The sequence below is a fragment of the Calliphora vicina genome, chromosome 5 (genome assembly GCF_958450345.1).
Source record: "Calliphora vicina chromosome 5, idCalVici1.1, whole genome shotgun sequence".
NCBI lineage: Eukaryota > Metazoa > Arthropoda > Insecta > Diptera > Calliphoridae > Calliphora > Calliphora vicina.
In genome coordinates this window covers 29,216,360-29,240,156 of record NC_088784.1, presented here as the reverse complement: position 1 = coordinate 29,240,156, position 23,797 = coordinate 29,216,360, and the positions used below count along the sequence as shown (strand labels likewise).

The 23,797-nt window shown below is 24.5% G+C and overlaps 1 protein-coding gene across 7 annotated transcripts in view; it reads right to left on the bottom strand.

Annotated features, from left to right (window-relative positions):
- The window catches only part of Prosap (prosap), a 322,296-nt gene that overhangs the window by 180,607 nt on the left and 117,892 nt on the right, over window positions 1-23,797 (bottom strand). For all 7 annotated transcript variants that reach the window (XM_065514421.1, XM_065514419.1, XM_065514416.1 and 4 more), the window contains one exon: window positions 5,301-5,352. The gene's annotated coding sequence lies outside the window, so the exon portion shown is untranslated. The remainder of the gene's footprint in view (window positions 1-5,300; window positions 5,353-23,797) is intronic.

Here is a 23,797-nt window from a genome sequence, read left to right as displayed (position 1 = left end):
TGTTGAAATATTAGAAAAGAATGAAACTAAAGCAAAAATGTTATTTATATTTATACATTCAGCTCATTTCTATAGTAGAGCAGAGCAGAGCAGTAAAGTAGAAAGTGTGATTAACTATGAATACGGGTGAGTACCTGCTTTACACCCGGTAAATGTGTTGTACACATTTGCAAAGATTTACTTGCGAGATTTAACAAATGTTTAACTAGAATTGAATAACATTTTCTTTTTTGTATTTAACACGGTTGTTGTATTAGTAAAGATAAAGTTCAGTGATCTCTGTGAGGGAATAAATAAAAAATTTACTTTAAAGAAAAAGTTACAGAGTTAAACTTAGGTATGGTTTAGTACAAAATGTAAGATTTTTATTATTTAAAACACTCATTGTTACATTGAACAGTTTCAACATTTCAAGTAGAACGAAAATCTTATAAATATGAGTAACTTATTTAACTGACTAGTTTAATCTAGTTAAGACACAACAAAGTTTAACTTACTTTAACTGCCATCCAACAATATTTACATAATTATGATTCATCTAAATTATTGGTCACAGCCCCAATTCTATTTGAAAACTAACATTACACAATTAGTTGAGCTCTTACCAAACTATAGTTAAACTGTTGTTAAACTAACTAAGCATTCAACAACAACCACACATTATTTAATTTCTTATTTACTCAAAACATTATTCACTTAAAATATTTTCTAAAACGAACAAAAATTCGAAATGCCTCAACAGAATTGAAGCTTAAAAATAGACTTTGCTTCACTACATAATGGCTGAACTTTGCATAATTTCTATAGTAAAAATTACTAAAAAAAAAAAAAAAAAAACTCAAGCGAATAAAAAGAAATGAACAAAAATCTATAAACATTTTTTCTGGTCACGTACAAATTTCAATCAAGTGTAAACGATAGATGTTTTTTTCTACATTTGTTTAGTAACATCTTGGCCAAGTAAACATACACAGCACTTAGAATAATACTTGTATATATAACTATAAAATGCATATAAATTTCATGAGTATTTTTTTTTAATATGCAAACAAAAACAGCCATAACAACTAGAATTTCAAAGACCTCCACATGATTATCAAAATTAGCCACATTTTAAAATAAGAAAATAATCTAAAATGTGCAGCAAAAAAAAAAAAAAAAAAAAAACTTTTTAATTTCATGAGAATACGCATGCGTATCCTGGTCAGTTATTCTTTTATTTCAGTTTTATATTATGACCATGTGGTCGGTTGTTTTTTATGAGTTGGCATATTAAATAAAATTACTTTAAATCAACATTATCATAAATTGTTATCAAGACTGCAGGTAAAATATAAAATGCTAATTTGTATAAGTGATTATGAGTATATGATTAGTTAAACTAAGTTTAAGCTCAAGAAAATTAATTAGTTATTATGTTAAAATAAAAAGACTTTAAATTAAACGAGAAGTTCTAGAACAGAACTAGAATAGAACCGTAGAATAGAAATCTAGAATAGAACTCTAGAATATAACTCTGGAATAGAACTCTAGAATAGAACTCTAGAATAGAACTCTAGAATAGAACTCTAGAATAGAACTCCAGAATAGAACTCTAGAATAGAACTCTAGAACAGAACTCTAGAATAGAACTCTAGAATAGAACTCTAGAATAGAACTCTAGAATAGAACTCTAGAATAGAACTCTAGAATAGAACTCTAGAATAGAACTCTAGAACAGAACTCTAGAATAGAACTCTAGAATAGAACTCTAGAATAGAACTCTAGAATAGAACTCTAGAATGGAACTCTAGAATATAACTCTAGAATAGAACTCTAGAATAGAACTCTAGATTAGAACTCTAGAATAGAACTCTAGAATAGAACTCTAGAATAGAACTCTAGAATAGAACTCTAGAATGGAACTCTAGAATAGAACTCTAGAATAGAACTCTAGAATAGAACTCTAGAATAGAACTCTAGAATAGAACTCTAGAATAGAACTCTAGAATGGAACTCTAGAATATAACTCTAGAATAGAACTCTTGCATAGAACTCTAGAATAGAACTCTAGAATAGAACTCTAGAATAGAACTCTAGAATAGAACTCTAGAATGGAACTCTAGAATATAACTCTAGAATAGAACTCTAGAATATAACTCTAGAACAGAACTCTAGAATAGAACTCTAGAATAGAACTCTACAATAAAACTCTAGTATAAAACTCTAGAATAGAACTCTAGAATAGAACTCTAGAATAGAACTCTATAATAGAACTCTAGAATGGAACTCTAGAATAGAACTCTACAATAAAACTCTAGTATAAAACTCTAGAATAGAACTCTAGAATAGAACTCTAGAATAGAACTCTAGAATAGAACTCTAGAATTGAACTCTAGAATGGAATTCTAGAATAGAACTCTAGAATAGAACTCTTGCATAGAACTCTAGAATAGAACTCTAGAATAGAACTCTAGAATAGAACTCTAGAATAGAACTCTAGAATGGAACTCTAGAATAGAACTCTAGAATATAACTCTAGAACAGAACTCTAGAATAGAACTCTAGAATAGAACTCTACAATAAAACTCTAGTATAAAACTCTAGAATAGAACTCTAGAATAGAACTCTAGAATAGAACTCTATAATAGAACTCTAGACTAGAACTCTAGAATAGAACTCTAGAACAGAACTCTAGAATAGAACTCTAGAATAGAACTCTACAATAAAACACTAGTATAAAACTCTAGAAAAGAACTCTAGAATAGAACTCTAGAATAGAACTCTAGAATAGAACTCTAGAATAGAACGCTAGAATAGAAGTCTACAATAAAACTCTAGTATAAAACTCTAGAATAGAACTCTAGAATAGAACTCTAGAGTAGAACTCTACAATAGAACTCTAGAACAGAACTCTAGAATAGAACTCTAAACTAGAACTCTAGAATAGAACTCTAGAATAGAACTCTAGAATAGAACTCTAGAATAGAACTCTAGAATAGAACTCTAGAACAGAACTCTAGAATAGAACTCTAGAATAGAACTCTACAATAAAACACTAGTATAAAACTCTAGAAAAGAACTCTAGAATAGAACTCTAGAATAGAACTCTAGAATAGAACTCTAGAATAGAACGCTAGAATAGAAGTCTACAATAAAACTCTAGTATAAAACTCTAGAATAGAACTCTAGAATAGAACTCTAGAGTAGAACTCTACAATAGAACTCTAGAACAGAACTCTAGAATAGAACTCTAAACTAGAACTCTAGAATAGAACTCTAGAATAGAACTCTACAATAAAACTCTAGTATAAAACTCTAGAATAGAACTCTAAACTAGAACTCTAGCATAGAACTCTAGACTAGAACTCTAGAATAGAACTCTAGAATAGAACTCTAGAATAGAACTCTAGAATAGAACTCTAGAATAGAACTCTAGAATAGAACTCTAGAATAGAACTCTAGAATAGAACTCTAGAACAGAACTCTAGAATAGAACTCTAGAATAGAACTCTACAATAAAACTCTAGTATAAAATTCTAGAATAGAACTCTAGAATAGAACTCTATAATAGAACTCTAGAATAGAACTCTAGAATAGAACTCTACAATAAAACTCTAGTATAAAACTCTAGAATAGAACTCTAGAATAGAACTCTAGAATAGAACTCTACAATAAAACTCTAGTATAAAACTCTATAATAGAACTCTAGACTAGAACTCTAGAATAGAACTCTAGACTAGAACTCTAGAATAGAACTCTAGAATAGAACTCTAGAATAGAACTCTAGAATAGAACTCTAGAATAGAACTCTGGAACAGAACTCTAGAATAGAACTCTAGAATAGAACTCTGCAATAAAACTCTAGTATAAAACTCTAGAATAGAACTCTAGAATAGAACTCTATAATAGAACTCTAGACTAGAACTCTAGAATAGAACTCTAGAACAGAACTCTAGAATAGAACTCTAGAATAGAACTCTACAATAAAACTCTAGTATAAAACTCTAGAATAGAACTCTACAATAGAACTCTAGAATAGAACTCTAGAATAGAACTCTATAATAGAACTCTAGAACAGAACTCTAGAATATATCTCTAGAATAGAACTCTAGAACAGAACTCTAGAATAGAACTCTGGAATAGAACTCTAGAATAGGACTCTAGAATAGAACTCTATAATAGAGGCTATATCGACTCCGCTATCTAAAACGATCTAGAATATATATACTTTGTTGAGTCGCAAATGAATAGAAAATATTAATACCCTTGCCACTCATGATGAAGCCGTTTACAAATAATTATAATCTATGAGTCTACATTGCGCCAAACTTTGAACAACTAGTGATAAAATTTACTCAAGAATTGAAGCTTCTTGATCAGTTGTACCGCCGAAACTCCTACGACAAATTAGATTCAGCGATTAAGAGCATGAAAAATCATTTAACTATTTTGTTTCATTTATGAATTATGCTTTACTAAACACCAGAAGTGATCGACCCGTTTTCTGTCGTCGATCAGAATGATCGTAATGTTACAGTCAGTGGCGTTCGCTGTATTTTTGGAGAGAATATTAGACTTGTGGCCATAATTCATGTCCAACAATTGATCCACTGGATGGAAAAGTTCGGTTATCGTTAAATTATAGTTAAGAATTTGTCGATCATTACACTAGGGCACAGTATAGAGTGAAGGTTGGCCTTACCTGTTCCATTTAAAGCATCTTTATGCAATCAGTCAGTCAGTCAAATGTGGGTAGATGACAATGTGTTTTAATTACCATTTGAAACGTGTACGAGAATAAAATTTATATGTTCCTCTCTAATAAATCAATAAAGAACAAAGAGGAAAAAAGGAAACAATCTCTCTAAAACTTAATTAACAATTCAAATGTTTTTAACGTTTTTAAACGTTTATTTTTGTATAGATTTCAAAAACACACAAGATGTGAGTAAAATAAAATGATTAAAATTGAATTTTATGAACTTGTTTATAAAAAAAACCGGTATATTTTAGAAATATTTTGCTTTGTAAATTATAATCATGATGAAATTGAAAGATGCAGTTTTGGGGGGATTTTTGTATAAACAATTTGGTTAATAAACAAAAGATTGTTTCAATTTATTAAAGCTTCTGAACATGTTTTAAAATTATTTGGAGAAAAATCCTTTTTAAATATTGGTTTAATTTCTGAGAATTTATTTAAAATTGTTTACAATAATGACGTCAAGTTCTTTAGTTCGTGTCAAAGAATACTTAGAAGTGATGATTTCATTTTATTTAAGTAGTTTTTATATTATTTTTTGGAAACAAAAACTTACCTTAGGTATTTTATGAAAAAATGCCGCTTTTTTAAAATTTAGTGATGAAATTCTGTAAGTAAATAGAAAATACAATTTGTTTATTTTAAATCAGATATTTAGGTTTCATTATTTATTATGTGACATAAACAAATGTACAGGGCAAATGTTTCAACTGAATATAATTGGAAAATTAATTTTAAACTTAAAAACTTCTATAGATACATTTTAAGATCTATTAAATTTGCATAGTTATTTACTACACGGTTATGGCTTAACATATACTGGATTTAATTTTTCTCTACATAAAAATATCCTTATTTTATCCTTAGAATGAATTGAAATTTATGGAAAAAGCAGCTTAAGCAACCAACTATATTTTTATTTTGTAACTGAAAGTAATACTTTTCTATACCTTTATATCAAAATCTCTCCTTTTTATAGTTTTTCTATAAATACTTAACTACATTTAATATTAACTGTAACCATTTTTTTCACTTTTTGTTACAATATCTTTTTCATTTTTAAACCATGCTGAGGGAAAAGCCTTAGAAAAGAAAGTAATAAATAGATGATTTACATTTTAAAGGCAAAAAAAACAGTTATATTTACTTTACAATGGTGTTGAGTTTACCCAACTCAAAGAAAGTAAATTTTAACTGGAAATACATACTATCTTTTTAGAATTCTTTTCGAAATAATCAGTAATATTTTAATAAAGGAAATGGGGTTAGAATACAAGGATTTAGAATTGGGCTAAAGTAGTCAAATATATGAAAAGGGTAAATATTGTAGTCAAAAAAATATAAATAATTCGTAAGAAATACTAAGTTTGACTGGTTGTTTGCAAAATATTTATTTGAAAATAGTTTAAAATAGCATACTGCTTAACTAAACCCTAAATAATCCAAGCTAAATTTTACATAGAAAACTTTGGGGAACTATCTCTTTTAAATTCTCTTTTTATCATCTTTTGAAAATAATTTGATAATATTTTGTAATTTTATCAACTTAAAATTTTATTCCAATCTATTTTAGCTACTTAAGTTTAGCTAACCTTGATAAATCCAAGTTTAGTTAAACTTGATTAACAAAAGTTTAAAGCATAAAAATATTAAAAACTTATTTAGTTTAAATAAATAAGTTAAAATATGTTATAAAAACTTAAAAGCTAAGCTCCATAACCAAGTTTAGCTAAACCAGCTTTTTAAAAGTTTATGTAATATTGTTTTTATATTATATTTTCAATTCCCTACCCTATTTAATAATTTAAAATTAAAAGAAAATAGTTAACCTTGGTTATTCCAAGTTTAGTTAAACTTGATTAACTCAAGTTTAAAGCACAAACATATTAAAAATATATTTAATATCAATAAATAAGTTAAAAAATGTCTCTTGATATTTTAACTAAAGATTAAAACGAAGTTTAGCTAAACCACCTTTAACTATAATGGTTTCTATTCCAATTTTCTGTAATGGTATCAACTCTAATCTCTATTTTAATTATTTTAAGTTAATAAAATTTATGTAACCATTGTTAAACCAAGTATAGATAAGCTTGATTAACTTAAGTTTATCGTTTAAAAATATTATAAGATTATTTAGTTTAAATAACTAAAACAAATTTATTTAAAGTTTATTTTCCAAGGTTAAAGGCTAAAGTTCCTTTATAAAAATTTAACAAATAAAAAATTATTTTATATCAGTTTAAATAATATTGTTGTAACAAAAGTTTAGAGCATACAAATTTTACAATATTTTGTAATTTTATCAACTTGAAGCTTTGTTTTAATCAAATTTAGCTACTTAAGTTTAGCTAACCATGATAAATCCAAGTTTAGTTAAACTTGATTAACAGAAGTTTAAAGCATAAAAATATTAAAAACGTATTTAGTTTAAATAAATAAGTTAAAATATATAATTAAAATTTATAAGCTAAGCTCCATAACCAAGTTTAGCTAAACCAGCTTTTTAAAAGTTTATGTAATATTGTTTTTATATTATTTTTTCAATTCCCTACCCTATTTTATAATTTAAAATTAAAAACAAATAGCTAACCTTGGTTATTCCAAGTTTAGTTAAACTTTATTAACTCAAGTTTAAAGCACAAACATATTAAAAATATATTTAATATCAATAAATAAGTTAAAAAATGTCTCTTGATATTTTAACTGAAGATTAAAACGAAGTTTAGCTAAACCACCTTTAACTACTTCCAATTTTCTGTAATGGTATCAACTCTTATCTCTATTTTAATTATTTTAAGTTATTTAAATTTCGCTAACCATGGTTAAACCAAGTTTAATTAAGCGTGATTAACTTAAGTTTAGCGTTTCAAAATATTACAAGTTTATTTAGTTTAATAACTAAAACAAATTTATTTTAAGTTTATTTTCCAACTTTAGCTAAAGTTCCTTTATAAAAATTTAACAAAAAAATTTATTTTATATCAGTTTAAATAATATTGTTATAACAAAAGTTTAGAGCATAGAAATTTTACAATATTTTGTAATTTTATCAACTTGAACCTTTGTTTTAATCAAATTTAGCTACTTAAGTTTAGCTAACCATGATAAATCCAAGTTTAGTTAAACTTGATTAACAAAAGTTTAAAGCATAAAAATATTAAAAACGTATTTAGTTTAAATAAATAAGTTAAAATATATAATTAAAATTTATAAGCTAAGCTCCATAACCAAGTTTAGCTAAACCAGCTTTTTAAAAGTTTATGTAATATTGTTTTTATATTATTTTTTCAATTCCCTACCCTATTTTATAATTTAAAATTAAAAACAAATAGTTAACCTTGGTTATTCCAAGTTTAGTTAAACTTGATTAACTCAAGTTTAAAGCACAAACATATTAAAAATATATTTAATATCAATAAATAAGTTAAAAAATGTCTCTTGATATTTTAACTGAAGATTAAAACGAAGTTTAGCTAAACCACTAGTTCCAATTTTCTGTAATGGTATCAACTCTAATCTATATTTTAATTATTTTAAGTTATTAAAATTTAGGTAACCATGGTTAAACCAAGTATAGTTAAGCTTGATTAACTTAAGTTTATCGTTTAAAAATATAAGTTTATTCAGTTTAATAACTAAAACAAATTTATTTAAAGTTTATTTTTCAACATTAGCAAAATTTCCTTTATAAAAATTTAACAAAAGTTTAGAGCATACAAATTTTACAATATTTTTTAATTTTATCAACTTGAACCTTTGTTCTAATCAATTTTAGCTACTTAAGTTTAGCTAACCATGATAAATCCAAGTTTAGTTAAACTTGATTAACAAAAGTTTACAGCATAAAAATATTAAAAACGTATTTAGTTTAAATAAATAAGTAAAAATGTGTTATAAAAACTTAAAAACTAAGCTTCATAACCAAGTTTAGCTAAACCACCTTTTTAAAAGTTTATGTAATATTGTTTTTGTATTATTTTTTCAATTCTCAACAATAATTTAATAATTTAAAATTAAAAAAAAATCGTTAACCTTGGTTATTCCAAGTTTAGTTTAACTTGGTTATCGCAAGTTTAAAGCATAATCATATTAAAAATATATTTAGTTTCAACAAATAAGTTAGAAAATGTCTCTAAATATTTTAACTAAAGCTTAAAACGAAGTTTAACTAAACCACCTGTGGCTAATATTGTTTGTATTCCAATATTCTGTATTAATATCAACTCTTATCTCTATTTTAATTATTTTAAGTTATTAAAATTTATCTAACCATGATTAAATCAAGTTTAGTTAAGCTTGATTAATTTAAGTTTAGCGTTTAAAAATATTTAAAATTTATTTATTTTAAATAACTAAAACAAATTCAATTAAAGTTTATTGCCCAAGCTTTAAACCAAGTTTAGTTAAAGCATCTTTATACAAATTTAACAAATAAAAACAAGTTTTTATGTCAGTTTAAATAAACTAACTTAAACTAGATTGAGTTATATATGGTTTAGCTAAACTATATATAAAATAGTTCACATCAATGTTTTTATTATTTTGGATAGCTTAAATTAAGCTAATCTTGATTAAAGCTGGTTTAGTTAAACTTGATTAACTTAAGTTTAGAGCACGCAACTATAACATTTTTATTTAAATTGAATTAATAAGCTAAAAAGTTTACAAAACTTTAACTAACCAAGCTTTAAACGAAGTTTAGCTAAACTATATTTATGAGAGTTTAAATCTAAAATTTATATTTTATGTAAAACTATTAATAAAATATAACTACAAACATTTATATAAACTGATTTGGTAAAACTGTCTTGCAACTGATTACAGCACTGCCTCTCCCTATTTCTTAATAAATTAACATAACTATCTCCATTGTAAACAATTTAGTATTGGCTCTTTTCCCCATTGTCACTTTATTAAATAATTCACACAACTCTTTAGCCAAAGCATTATTTTAATAATAATTTTCTTTGATTTCTTTCGGTTAAACAAACTCCAACTAACAATTGGCATAACGTTGACGTCAAACATTCAACACCCAGTTCAATTGTGCAGTTAAACTTAAATTTAAAGTCATTAATGTTAAATTTTGTTTAATTTATTTAAACAAATTCTATTGTGGTTGGTTTTTTGCTGTTTTATGAGCCATAAGTAAGTAGTAAATAATGTTGGTGTTAAAAAAACGTTATAAAAAGATTTTAATTCACAATTTAATTGCGATAATTTAACAAAATAATAACAAATCGTAGGGTAAAAAATAATACTTGTTATTATTTTTTTAAGTATTTGTTGAAATTTTTTCAAATGATTAAATTGTTTAATTAATTTTAATTAAGTCTTTATAAATTGTGTAAAATTTGGCAATTATGTTGAAGGAGAAAAGGGATTGTAAATAAATGATTTAAAGCAAATAGTTTTATTAATTTGTTTGTAATTATTTCAAAGAAAATCGTACTGCTCTGGAATTTGGCGATTTAAATTTACTTTAACCAAGATTAACTAAACTTGATTGTTTTGAGTTTAACAATAAAAACTCTGTTTAACTGAAAGGAGATTAGTTAAAATTTATATTATTAAATCATTTTCTGATTTAAATCAATATTTTCTTGAGGATTTTCCATATTAATTTTATTGAAAATCGAAGTTTAACTAATCTCATTTTAATTAAACAGAGTTTAACCAAATTTAATCATATTTATATAAAATACTTGTAACATTTTCATCTTTAACTACTTCTAAGGCGTTTAAAAATATTTTTGTAGTTTAAACCCCGTTTAACTAAACCCAGTTTCCTTAAACCTAGCATATAAAGCCTTAAATTACTTTGAACAATGAAAGTATTGTATTTTTGGACACATTTTATGTAATTTTTTTTAAATATTTTAGCTTTTCTATACAAGTTTAATTAAACTTAGTTTAAGTAAACCTAGTTTAACTATATTTTATTTCTTAAAACAAAAGCATTTTTTCTTTTAACATCCATATCCTTTAAATTTTTACATTTTATAGCTTTTTACCAAAAGTTTAACTAAACCTTGAATCAAAAAACCAAGTTTAACTAAATTTTATTTAAAAAAATAAAAATAATTTTACTTATAATACTTCTTAAAAACTTTAAATCAACTTTAGTAATTTTATAGCTGTTTACCATAAGTTTAACTAAACTTTGAATCAAAAAACCAAGTTTAACTAAATTTTATTTAAAATAATAAAAGTAATTTTACTTATAATACTTCTTAACAACTTTAAATCATCTTTAGTCATTTGTTATAATGACTTTTGTCCCTTTCTAAAGACAGCAAAATAAAAAAAATAGCAAAACTCTTAAAAGTAATTTCACTCCATCAAAAATACCATTTCTTTTTAAGCAGCTGAAGTAAAGCAGCTAATTTAAAATAAACTTTTTATACACTTTTTGGCCATATTTAGATTTATAACCTCTCCCTCCCTGCCAACTTACACAGGTGCTATTTAAACGCTTTTGCTGGTGATTTCTATAAAAAAAAATAAAACTAAACTGCTCCCTACAAACGAACCATTCATTCATTTATTCATTCCTTTAGACATTTTCCTCCTTTTACACACAGAAATAATAAAAAAAAAACTACACAAACTAAAAATGTTTGTTCATATATCCTGACCTGTTTTATCTATGAGGTTGTTGGTTTTTTCTGTATCTTTCTATATTTTTTTTGTTGGAGTATGTACCTCAAACACAGCATAGTTCAAAGTTTAAAAGCAAAATGTTTTTTTCACTCACTAGTTTGTTTGTTGTGTTTTTGTAGCTACGATATCGTTAACCATGGTTTACTTCCTGTTCATAAGCTACAAAATTTCTTTTCCTGAGATTATGTTGGGGAAAAGTTTTAACGTATTTTTCCTATTTTCCCATTACAAGTTGCGTTGCCCAGACTTTGAAGAATGTTTGGCGAGTTTAGATGCTGATGGTGGTATGGTGTGGTGTGGGAAATGCGGCAAGGGTGTGTGTTGGGTTATGTAGTTCATGAAACTACTCTACTCTTACTACTGGTTTAGTTAAATGGCATCTAATATTTCAACTTAATAGTGGCCGTATTTTAATGGTGGCTAAAATTTTTTTTAGTCAGCTTAAGTTTGAATTTCCATTTGAAATTTTATACAAAGGAATTGTATAATTTTTCTTTACTTTTTTGCTGCTTTCAATCTTTTGTCTCAATTCAATTTAAAGTGAACAGCAACGGAAGACAAACTCCTTTCCTTTCAGTAGTATTTCAATTAAACTAAAGCAGAAGAAGGATGATGATAATAAATGAAGAAAAAAAAGAGATTCTTAAAAACAATTTGCACTGTTTATAAGTTACTTTTAAGAAAAACTTAAAATAGATTTCAAAGGATTTTGTTTATTTAAATTATAAAATTTATTGGAAAAGGCTAAAAATTTTAACAGATGTTGTTTCAAATTGTTTTTATGGAACCATATTTTTTAATTTACAATATTTTCAATAAAATCTATACAAATCTGTATTTTAGTTATATAAATTTAGTCAAATGTAGCTAATCTTCATTAAAACTAGTATAGTTAAACTTAATTAACTTAGGCTTATATCTAGAAATATTGCAAACAAATTTAGCTTTAAAAATTAACTATCAAATTTAGTTAAACTTGGAAAAATGCAGTTTAGCTAAACTAGCTTTAACTAAGATTAGCCCAAAATTTTATCATTATATTAATAAGCATTAAAAGATAACAATTATCAAGTATATTTTTTGGAAATAAAGTTTAAATCAGTAAACTAAAGTTTAACTAAATAAACGAAAAAGAAGGTTAAGTAACTAATTATCATCTAGTTATATTAAAAATACTTTTAATTAATACGAATTACAAAAATTTATTAAATTTTTAATATTTTAAATTGAAATCTCCACTTTAGTTATATTCAATTCACTCAGATTTAGCTAACATTGGTTAAAACAAGCTTATTGAAACTTAATTAACTAAAGTTTATATCTAAAAATATAGCAACATTTTATAGCATTAAAAATTAACTATCAAATTTAGTTAAACTTGGAAAAATGCAGTTTAGCTAAACTAGCTTTAACTAAGATTAGCCTAAAATTTTACCATGATATTAATAAGCATGAAAATGCTAAAATTAGCAAATAACTTTTTTGGATATTAAGTTTAAATCAGTAAACTAAAGTTTAACTAAATAAGCGAAAAAGAAGGTTAAGTAACTAATTATTATCTAGTTATATTAAAAATACTTTTAATTACAGTACGGGCTCGATTTGTGCAACTACCTATTATTGCAACTGACCGATTAGCGCAACAGCCTATTTTTTAACATTAGAGTTTTTATAACTGCAACTTTTTTCAAATAACAGACGCGATAAGTGCAACTTTATTTTTTTTCATATGTAATATAATTCAGAAGTTATTCTATTCTCTTCTCTATTTATTCTGGTTGTTTTTTTAATCAGAAGCGTAACTGAAAACTATTAGCCAAATCATAGGCACCTGAAAAATACTTTCACGACGACACTGCTCTCATAAAGAATTTTGGCTGTTTATTCACAGTTATTTTTTATTAAAATATTTTTTTATTTATTCGAGAACATATTATATTTATTTACACCATTTATTTTTACTTTGTTTTGTTTAATAAATGAATTAATTACTTTTTGTTAATTAAATTGCATGTTTTTGTTAAAAAAAGAATAAAAAATAATAGCGTATATAGTGGTTGCTTATTGCAACATTTCGAATATCGCAACAACCTCGATTTCCTTTCGGTTGCGCAAATCGAGCCCGTACTGTAATAGGCATTACAAAATTTTATTTATTTTATAATATTTTTAATAGATTAAATAAAAACTCTACTTTAGAAATTTTCAATTAACTCAGATTTAGCTAACATTGGTTAAAACAAGCTTATTTTAACTTAATTAACTAAAATTTATATCTAAAAATATAGCCAAATGTTTAAGTTTTAAAAATTAAGTGTCAAATTTAGTTAAACTTGTTAAAACGAAGTTTAACTAAACTGGCTTTAACTAAGATTAACTTAAAATTTTACCATTATATCACTAAAAATTAATAATGCTACGATTAAAAAATAACATTTTTGAAATTAAGTTTAAATCAGTAAACTAAAGTTTAACTAAATAAGCGAACAAGTAAGTTAAGTATCTAGTTATGTTAAAAAACACATTAAATTAAAAATTTTATATATTTTGTAATATTTTTAATAGATTAAATACAAATTTCTACTTTAAATACATTAAATTGTCTCCGGTTTAGCTAACCTTGGTTAACACAAGCTTATTTAAACTTAATTAACTAATGTTTATATCTAAAAATATAGCCAATTGTTTGAGCTTTAAAAATTAAGACTCAAATTTAGTTAAACTTGGTAAAACAAAGTTTAACTAAACTGACTTTAACCAAGATTAACTTAAAATTTTTCCATTATTTAACTAAAAATGAATAATGCTACAATTAAAAAATTAAATTTATGAAATTAAGCTTATTTCAGTAAACTTAAGTTTAATTAAATTACCAAAGAAGACTTTTAAATAATTTTTTATTTCAAAAACATTTTAAATTAAAAATAACTTTATTAATAGGCCTTATAAATTTTGTTTTTTATAGAAGTTTTAATCGAATTAAGGCCAATCTCCCCTTAAGATATTTTTAATTTACACAAATTTAGCTAATCTTGGATTAATTTTGTTAAGTTAAACTTTCATAAATTATATTTATACCCACATACTTGGTTAAAATAAAGTTTATAGCTCAAACATAGTTAAACTCGGTAAAACGAAGTTTAGCTAAACTAGCTTTAACTTAGGATTTTACGATTATATTTATAAGCATTGAAAAAGCTACAACTATCAAATATTTTTTTTAAATTAAGCTTACTTAAGTAAACTTAAGATTAGTTAAACCACATCAAAAGTAGTTTAAGTATCTAGTTATATAAAGAAAAACTACAAATTAAAAAATAACTTTATATTAATAGTCATTCAAATTGCTTTTTATTTGTATAATATTTTTAATAGAATCAATGCAAATCTGTCTTTAAACTAGAGTTTTATAAACTATATTTATACCCACATAAGTTTAGTTAAACTTAAGTTTATGGTTCAAAATATAACAAAATTTTTCTGGCTTTAAAAATTAACTCTCAAACATAGTTAAACTTGATAAAACGAAGTTTAGCTAAACTAGCTTTAACTAAGATTAACTTAAGATTTTGCAATTATATTTATAAACATTAAAAATGCTACAACTAGCAAATAATTTTTTTTTAATTAAGCTTAGTTAAGTAAACTTAAGTTTAATTAAACCACAGCAAAGGCAGTTTAAGTATGTAGTTATATTAAAAAACACTTCAAATTAAAAAAAAAACCTTTACAAAAATATTTATTCAAGTTGTACGTTTTTTTACATTTAATTAAGCTAAAGAAAAAGCGGTTTAAGTATCTAGTTATGTAAAGAAATAAATTTGAAATAAAACTTTAAAATACAATTAAATATTTTAAAAAAATATAATCATTTGAAAAGTCTAGCAATTAAAATAAATTTTTTTCTAAGTTGTTTTTTCTAAAACTTTTAGATTTAGCATTTCTTCCTTTTTTTACTAATACTCCCATCTATATGTTAACATTTATTTTTCCAAAAAACTTTTGTCTAATTTCAACTCTTTTACGCCTGCCAGATTTAATTAGCTTAAAATTTATTTAGCATTTGTTGCCACCACTAAAAAACAACACTTTGCAAATGCTATCATCAAATTTCTTCTTAAGAATTCTTCTGCTTCTTCAACAATAAGATTTTAACCATTAACTAGAAAGTTTATGTGAGCAAGAAGAAAAAAAACTAAGTTGAAATTTAATTAAATTAGTATAGAGCATAAAAGTGCACGAAGTAAAATAAAACAAAAAAAAAACAATTTTAAATTTGTTCTCTATAATTAAAGAAAGATGATTTCATTTGAAGAAATTTTTATGGGAAAAAAATCTAAGGAAATAAACTGAGAAAATTTTTTAGAAAAAGAAAGGAATTTTTCTATAATTTTTTAATGCACCAGAAATACTTGAGCGAAAAACATAGAAATAGTAATCATCATCATTATATTTAATGCTCACATGGTGGCTAAAGTGAAATGTACATAAAATTAGTGGCAACTTTTGCTGGGGTTTTTTTTTAAGTGGCAGCAGGAGAATATATACAAAATTGAAACAGTGGAAATTTCTAAATTATGGGAATGTTTGTGGTAAAATGGAAATATTGCTTATCTTTTCTGGATTAAATAAAATTTTTCACAAAATTTGTTGAGTTTTGTTTTACTATGATACTCCAGAAATGTTTAGTCGCTTTTAAATTAACTAAACTTAGTTTAAGCTAGTTTAGCTAAACTTGGTTATTTTGAGTTTAGCGCAAAAATTTTATGTAAATTTATTCAGTTTTAAATTATTAAGCTAAATCCAAAAGAAAATCTGGGTTTAAACTTAAATCAGAGTTTTTTTCAACATTTTCATAACAAACACGCCAATTTTTGCAAAAATTTTTTTAGGTTTGTTTTACTCTAAAACGCCAGAAATGTTTAGTCGCATTTAAGTTAACTAAACTTAGTTTAAGCTAGTTTAACTAAACTTGGTTATTTTGAGTTTAGCGCAAAATTTTTATGTCAATTTAATTAGTTTTAAATGATTAAGCAATATCCAAAAGAAAATCTTGGTTTAAAATTCATTTTCATAACAAAACAAACGTGTCAACCCTCAAATCTATAAAAATATATCCTTAACCATTTAATTTATGTTTGTTTTTTTCCTGAGCTTTTTGAAGCTCCAAAATATGTAAAATACTCATTATATTAACAATCTAATACAAGTTGGTTACCCCAATTTAATATATTTAACTATTTTAAAATTCATTTCTTATCTCGGTCTTTAATAGTAAAAATTTAGGTTAGTTATGTTTAAAAATTTATCACAAAAAAACCCCCAACAACAAAAACAAATAAAGGAAAAAAACAATGTAAGTAAGTTTCTAGTTAAGGAAAAAAAAACAAACTGAAAAAAGAGTTAATTTTTTTCCTCGTTTCAAGAGAAATGTATAAAAAAATAACCCAACCACCATACACTGCATGCTGTTACTTGCAGTACTTACACATATAGACTTTGTGGCTTTTAGCAGAAGCTGCACATACAACAATGTGTGGTAACTAAAGAGTTAGTGGCAGCTAAAAGTAAACAAATGGCTCATATTGAAATTATTCACTAAAACTTTACTTTGCAAAAGTCTAGAGTTTATACACTTTTTCCTCAAACTGTAGTTACATGACCGAGAGTAAGAAAAAAAATGTTAAATTGGAAAAAAACCTAATACATATATGAAGAAAAAAAATTACATCAAGCTAGATGGGAAAATTGCACATGTCTATGAATGAGTATGAAGTTTTAGTACATTAAAAGTAATAAAATAACTGCACTGGAAGGAAGCCACCAGGAAAAGAATTCCAATACTGGGAGCTCTCATAACGTTTTATTTGTAAACTAAAAAAATAAACCGAAACTATGATAAAAGCATTTAAAGTGATTTTTTTGATTTTTGTCGCAAAATTAAACTAACAAAAATAAAGACATAATTTTGAACAATTTCATGCAGGGAGAAAGCTCCTGTAAAATAGAAAAAAGGGTTTAAAAAAATTAATGTACATATTAGAGCGCTAAAAAATATATTTTCTTAACCCTTATTTAATTTTATATTATTTAGTTAACAAAATATGGGTTAATCCTGCTTAAACCGAGATTAGCTAAACTCGATTATTTAGAGATTACCTTACAAATAGTATGTCAAATTATTTTCTTTTCAATAAATAAAACATCAAAATTATAATCTGGAGTTAAACTTAGGTTTAGCCAAAAGAACCCATAAAACATTAACATTAATATATCAAAAAAATTTGTCTAAAATAAACAACAAAAACAAATAACTTTTTGTATTTTATTCCTTTAAAATTCCATAATCAATGTTTTTTGGTTTCTGTATTCGGACAAATTTTGCCATACCGAATGCTGAAACCGAATATTTGGCTGGACTCTACAAGTTACGTATAAATGCTATAGAAAGATGATTTCAAGATCATTATTAAATAGTTTATCAGTTAAGTAGCAGAATTTGTGTTAAACTAAGCTAAACCGAGTTTAACTAACTAGATTTTTAAAAGTTTAGCTTACATTAAGTATAGTAAAATATTTTGTTTTAAATTAAGAAAAACTTTAAAACGTGAGCTGATGTTAAACTTGGTTTAAGTCAAAAAAGGAAAAACAAAGAAAAAACGAAGTTTAAATGGAAAAATGCTGAGTTTATTTTAATAATTTGGTTTAATTTTTCGAACAATTTTAAAATAAACCGATTCCAATAGAATTTATAAGTTAAACTAGTTTAAACCAGGTTTAGTTAAACTTTATTAAACTAAGTTTGGTACTTAATTTTTAATGCAAATAATTATGCATTAAATCTTAAACAAATATTATAAAATGTTTATCAACATTTTGTTTAGTTATGATAATTGAAGTTTAAGTAAACTAATATTAACCCAGTTTAATTAAAAATGTATTGGATCATATTTTTAAAGTTTTACTTAAACAAAGTTAATTTATCTGGTTTAAACCAAATTTTATTAAACTGAGTTTAATTTAATATACATTTTAAATTATTTAACTTCAAAAAAAACAGCAAATATTTCATGTTCCAATTCCAATAAACTACAATATTTGAAAACAAAATTAAAACCAAGTTTATTTAAACTAGCTTAAGTTGAGTTTAACACTTATTATACATTTTGAATTATTTCACATAAAAATCTACATCAACCTATTTAAGTTTTATAATAATAAACTAAATTATTTTAAAAACAAGTTTTGTTAAACTAGCTTAAACTGAGTTTAACACTTAATATACATTTATAAATTATTTAACTTCAAAAAACCAGCAAGTATTGAATGCTATATTCCAACAAACTAGTTTATTTAAAAACAAGTTTTAAACCAAGTTTAGTTAAACTAGCTTAAACTGAGTTTAACACTTAAAATACATTTGAAATTATTTAATTTCAAAAAAACAGCAAGTATTGAATGTTATATTTAAAAACAAGTTTAAAACCAAGTTTAGTTAAACTAACTTAAACTAAGTTTAACACTTAATATACATTTTAAATTATTTAACTTCAAAAAATCACCAAATATTTAAGTGCTAAAATAATAAACTAGATTATTTAAAAAAAAGATTAAAACTAAGTTTAGTTAAACTAGCCTAAATTGAGTTTTCTTCTCAATTCAAATTTGCAATTCATAGACATAAGTTTAACCCATAAAAGTTAATTTAGACCTCAAAATAAATTGAAATTTGTTAAACCAAGTTTTATTATATTAAACTGAGTTTAAGACTTGATAATAAATATAAATTATAAAACATGTAAAAAGCTGCAAATTTCAAAAGCTTAAACTCACTAAAGTAAGTTTTTTAGAAAAAATGTATTAAAACTGAGTTTAACTAAACTAGCCAAAACAAGGTTTAGCGCACAATTTTAATTTATAATTATAGAGTTTCATAAAAGCAAACAATTACAAAATATTTATAGCAATAAACTATATTATTAAGTAGGTAATACAGAATACAATGAAATTTGAGTTTAAATCAAAAGAACTGGCTGAAAATGTAAAGTTTTAAAGAAAATAATAACAAATCATATTTTAATTAAATAAGAAGTTAAATTTGTTTAGTAAGTTAAACTTGATTAAACAAGGTTTTACTAAACCCGCTTAAACTAAATTTCACATTCAGTTCAAATAAAGAACAAGTTTTTTTTGAAAACTATATAAATTTGGCTCTTAGCTGTTTTTCCTTTAACAGTTTGTTTTTTTTAAACATAAGAAGTAAAAATAGTTTAATTAATCAAAATATAAAAAAATCCACCAAGATTGATTGAAGTGTTTTGAATGAAATTCGCATGTTGTTGCTGACGCTTCTTCATTACTTGCTACACAGAATATAATATATTTAATATAATTAATTATACTAAGAATGAGTAAAAGAAGATGTTCTCAAACTGCAAAAATAAAAACAAACAAAAAAACTAATTATTTAAGCACATACTAGGTATGTATGACGTGAGAATTGAAACGTGAATTTGCTCAAACTAAGAAACCAACAAATTCTGTTTTGTATTTGAGTTAGAAAAAATAGTTAACTTCCGCTTTGAAAAAACGCATACTTTTAATGCAAAAACGTAACATAAAACTACTTGTTGGGAACAACAAAAAATAATGTACTTATGCACATTTGTTTTAATTAAATTTTACATACCAAAAAAATACAAAATAACTGTAAAAAAAACTGGGATGTTTACGAGCAGTTTTTCTAACAGGAGTTTAAGCTTGAAGTGTTAATATAGCGTTGCCTAGGCAAAGGAAATGAATACAGTTTTTGTAAGTAACATAAAGCCTTGAAGTATACTGCAATTAAAAATTTTGGTAGCTTTTTAATTAATTTATTTAAAATTTTGTTCATAGATAGTTCAATTTTCTTATTTTTCTAATCTAGAGATGGTAGTTAGAAATCAAGTGTGAATAAATATTAAATACAACATTAAAAATTTTTGCTTACCGAATGGTAGATGGATGGATGTTATTTTTTCATGTCTTGTCTATTGTTATCTGCCACAAAACAAGAAGATAAACATTTATCTTCCAACAATTTAGTCAGAAAATATAAACATGCGAGTAAGTATGCCTTTCGTTGATATCAATATGAACAGTGGGTTATAAAATTTGGTGTACAATTGGGGATTATTGAAAGAACTATTATAAAAATACGGGTCTTAGTGTCAAGATATTCTCATAAATTGTACTAAAAGTGAATTCTATTTAAATTTTACTTCGTTTAATTGATTCAAATTTCATTAAACTCGTTTAAAGCAAGTTTAGCTAAACCAGCTTAAACAGAGTTTAGCTCAAAACTTTGGTTTTGTATAGTTAAGCTTTAACTAAGCATTACATCAACCAACACTTATTTCAATATTGCTTAGTTAAACCAACTTGAGATTAGCTAAACCTTAAAATTCTAAAATTTATTTTATTGAAAGAACTTTAATTAAAGTACGAGTCTTAGTTGTTTAAAGATATTGCCAAAGTTTTACTAAAATTGAATTCTATTTAAATTTTACTTCATTTAGTTGACTCAAAACTCATTAAACTCGTTTAAAGCAAGTTTAGCTAAACCAGCTTAAAGAGAGTTTAGCTCAAAACTTTGATTTTAAATAGTTAAGCTTTAGCTAAGCATTACATCAAACAACACTTATTTCAATATAGCGTAGTTAAACCAACTTGAGATTAGCTAAACCTTAAAACTAAAAAATTTATTTTATTTTAAAAATTTTATAAGAATTGAAATCCTAGTATAATAATACTTCGTTTAGTTAATTTAAAATTCATTAAACTCGATTAAACCAAGTTTAACTAAACTATTTCAAATTCAGTTAAGTGAAATTCATATTTATTGAAAGAACTTTAATTAAAATACGACTCTTAGTTTCAAGATATTGCCATAGGTTCTGCTAAAAGTGATTTCTATTTAAATTTTACTTCATTTAGTTGATTCAAATTTCATTAAACTCGTTTAAACCAAGTTTAGCTAAACCAGCTTAAACAGAGTTTAGCTTAAAATTTTGATATTAAATAGTTAAGCATTAACTAAGCATTATATTAACCAACACTTATTTCAATATAGCGTAGTTAAAGCAAATTGAGATTAGCTAAACATTAAAATTCTAAAATTAAACCAAGTTTAACTAAAATATCGCAAATCAATTTTAGTGCATAATTATCATTTCAAACAATTATGCAATTTGAGCGAGCATTTAATATCAAAAATATTTTTTAACTCTGCCTATTTAAGTTAACAATAGTTTAACTAAACTTCTCTAAACTAAGTTTAGCACTAAATTAAAATTCCATATTTTTAAGCTTTCAAAAATTGTATCAACCAAACTAGTGGCAAATTACTTAATCTTAGTTTAACCTGAACTATGTAGTGCAGAATTTTATACTTAAGGAAATCTGAGGCAATATACGAATACCAAAAATATTTATTTTTAGTTTAAGCCTAGTTAATTTAATTTTTGATTAGCTAATCTAAGTTTAGCACAACATTTTGAGATAATTATATAACTATGTTAAGCTGAGTTTAGCACATGATTAATAAATACAATTTGTTGACCTTGAGAAAGTCAATAAATATAGCAAAGTTAACATGGGTTTAACTAAATTCTTTATATTATTCTTTAATCTATGTTTAAACTCAATTTATTTTCTTAAATAATTCCATTACTTAAAATTTTACTTTATTTGAAACTATTTTTTTAAGTTAAACTCGTTGAAACCAAGTTTTATTAAACTAGGTTATCCTGAGTTTAACTCAAAATATATATTGCAAATTACTTTAACTTAAATTAGTAACAAAAAAATTATCTCTTAAATTGTTTACAACTTTTGTTGGCGACTGTATAAGTGAAATTTGTTTTATATTGTTTCGTTTGCAACTAAAGTTTTAACAACACAACTGATGTTCAAGTGCTATTGTTTCAACTGTGTAAAGTAAAATTTTAACAACATCAGCATCATCATGATCACAACACTATTTATAACATCATCATTATGTTTAACATACAATAATTATCTTAAACATCAGCAACATCATCTCCATGATTATCATCATCATAATCATTAGCTCTCGTAAAATAAGTTTGTTACACAAGCAAAAAAGTGCACTTGTTCTACATTTCTTTTAAATTCTTCTTGTTATATGTACTAAGTATATACATGTTTATATATATTTTTTTACCATTTCCCATTTGTCAGCCTCTCTCTCTGTCCATGTCTGTTGTGCAAAATACCAAATCAAAAAAAGCACCTATCAAAGAATTCATACAAAACATAAACGAGTACAGAATCATGTTTGTAGTATGAATTTTTCTTTTACAAGATGTTTTTTTGCTTCTTCTCATTTTTTTAATTTACTGGAAAACTACTTTATGCTGCAACACATTCATATACATTTGTATGAATAGTATTTAGTTGTTTTGTATTTAGTACACACATACTAACAAACATGTGTAAAATGTAAAATTACACATGTTAAATTAACATTTTACATGTCTTTCTTGTGCTGGTTATTAAAGCGTTTTTATCTACTTCTATTGTCAGTCAGTCTGTCTGTCCGTCTGTCCATTCACTTTAACATCAGAAAGGTGTTGCAAAGATGTTGACAAATACATAAAAAGGTAGAAATAGAAGTGAAATGTAGATTTCAAATAGATTAAAAAGTGTTTTGTTAGGAATCATCCCCTTGGCAAAATAATAATACAGACAACATGTAGAAATAATCCTTAGAAATTACATAGATGTGGAAGAATTTCTATGTTTTAATAGACCTTAAGTTCTTAATAGAGAATATTAAGATATTTTTTCAATATTTTTCTTAATTGCTCTAATTTATTAAGAAAAAGCTTAATAATTTTTATTATTTTTTATGAATTTTGTAAAATTGTTTATTTTTTTCTTAATCTTGAAATTATGTTCAATTTGGTTAACTTAGAATGAGTTAATCTTAGTTAATCCCAGTTTAGCTAAACTAAGTTAAACTGAGTTTAGCACTTAAATTTATTTGTTTATGATAATGCCGCTAATAAGCTTTCATTATCAATATAGATTTTTTAAATTAAGCTTAGTTTAGCCAACACAAGTTTAGTTAAACCTCTAGGAATAAAGATTAAGACTTTTTTCTACATTCCAAACATTTTAAACCGCTTCGAATTTTGTGTTAATAAATTGATACATAATTTGTTAACATAGTTAAACAAAGATTAACTTAACAGATTTTAAGTTTAAAAATCGAATATTATGAACTGAAAAATTTTAGATTTTCAATTTTATTATAAAAAATGTTGCATAAATTAGTTTAATGCATATTGATTTAATCTTTTTTCAATTCCCTTAAAATTGCTT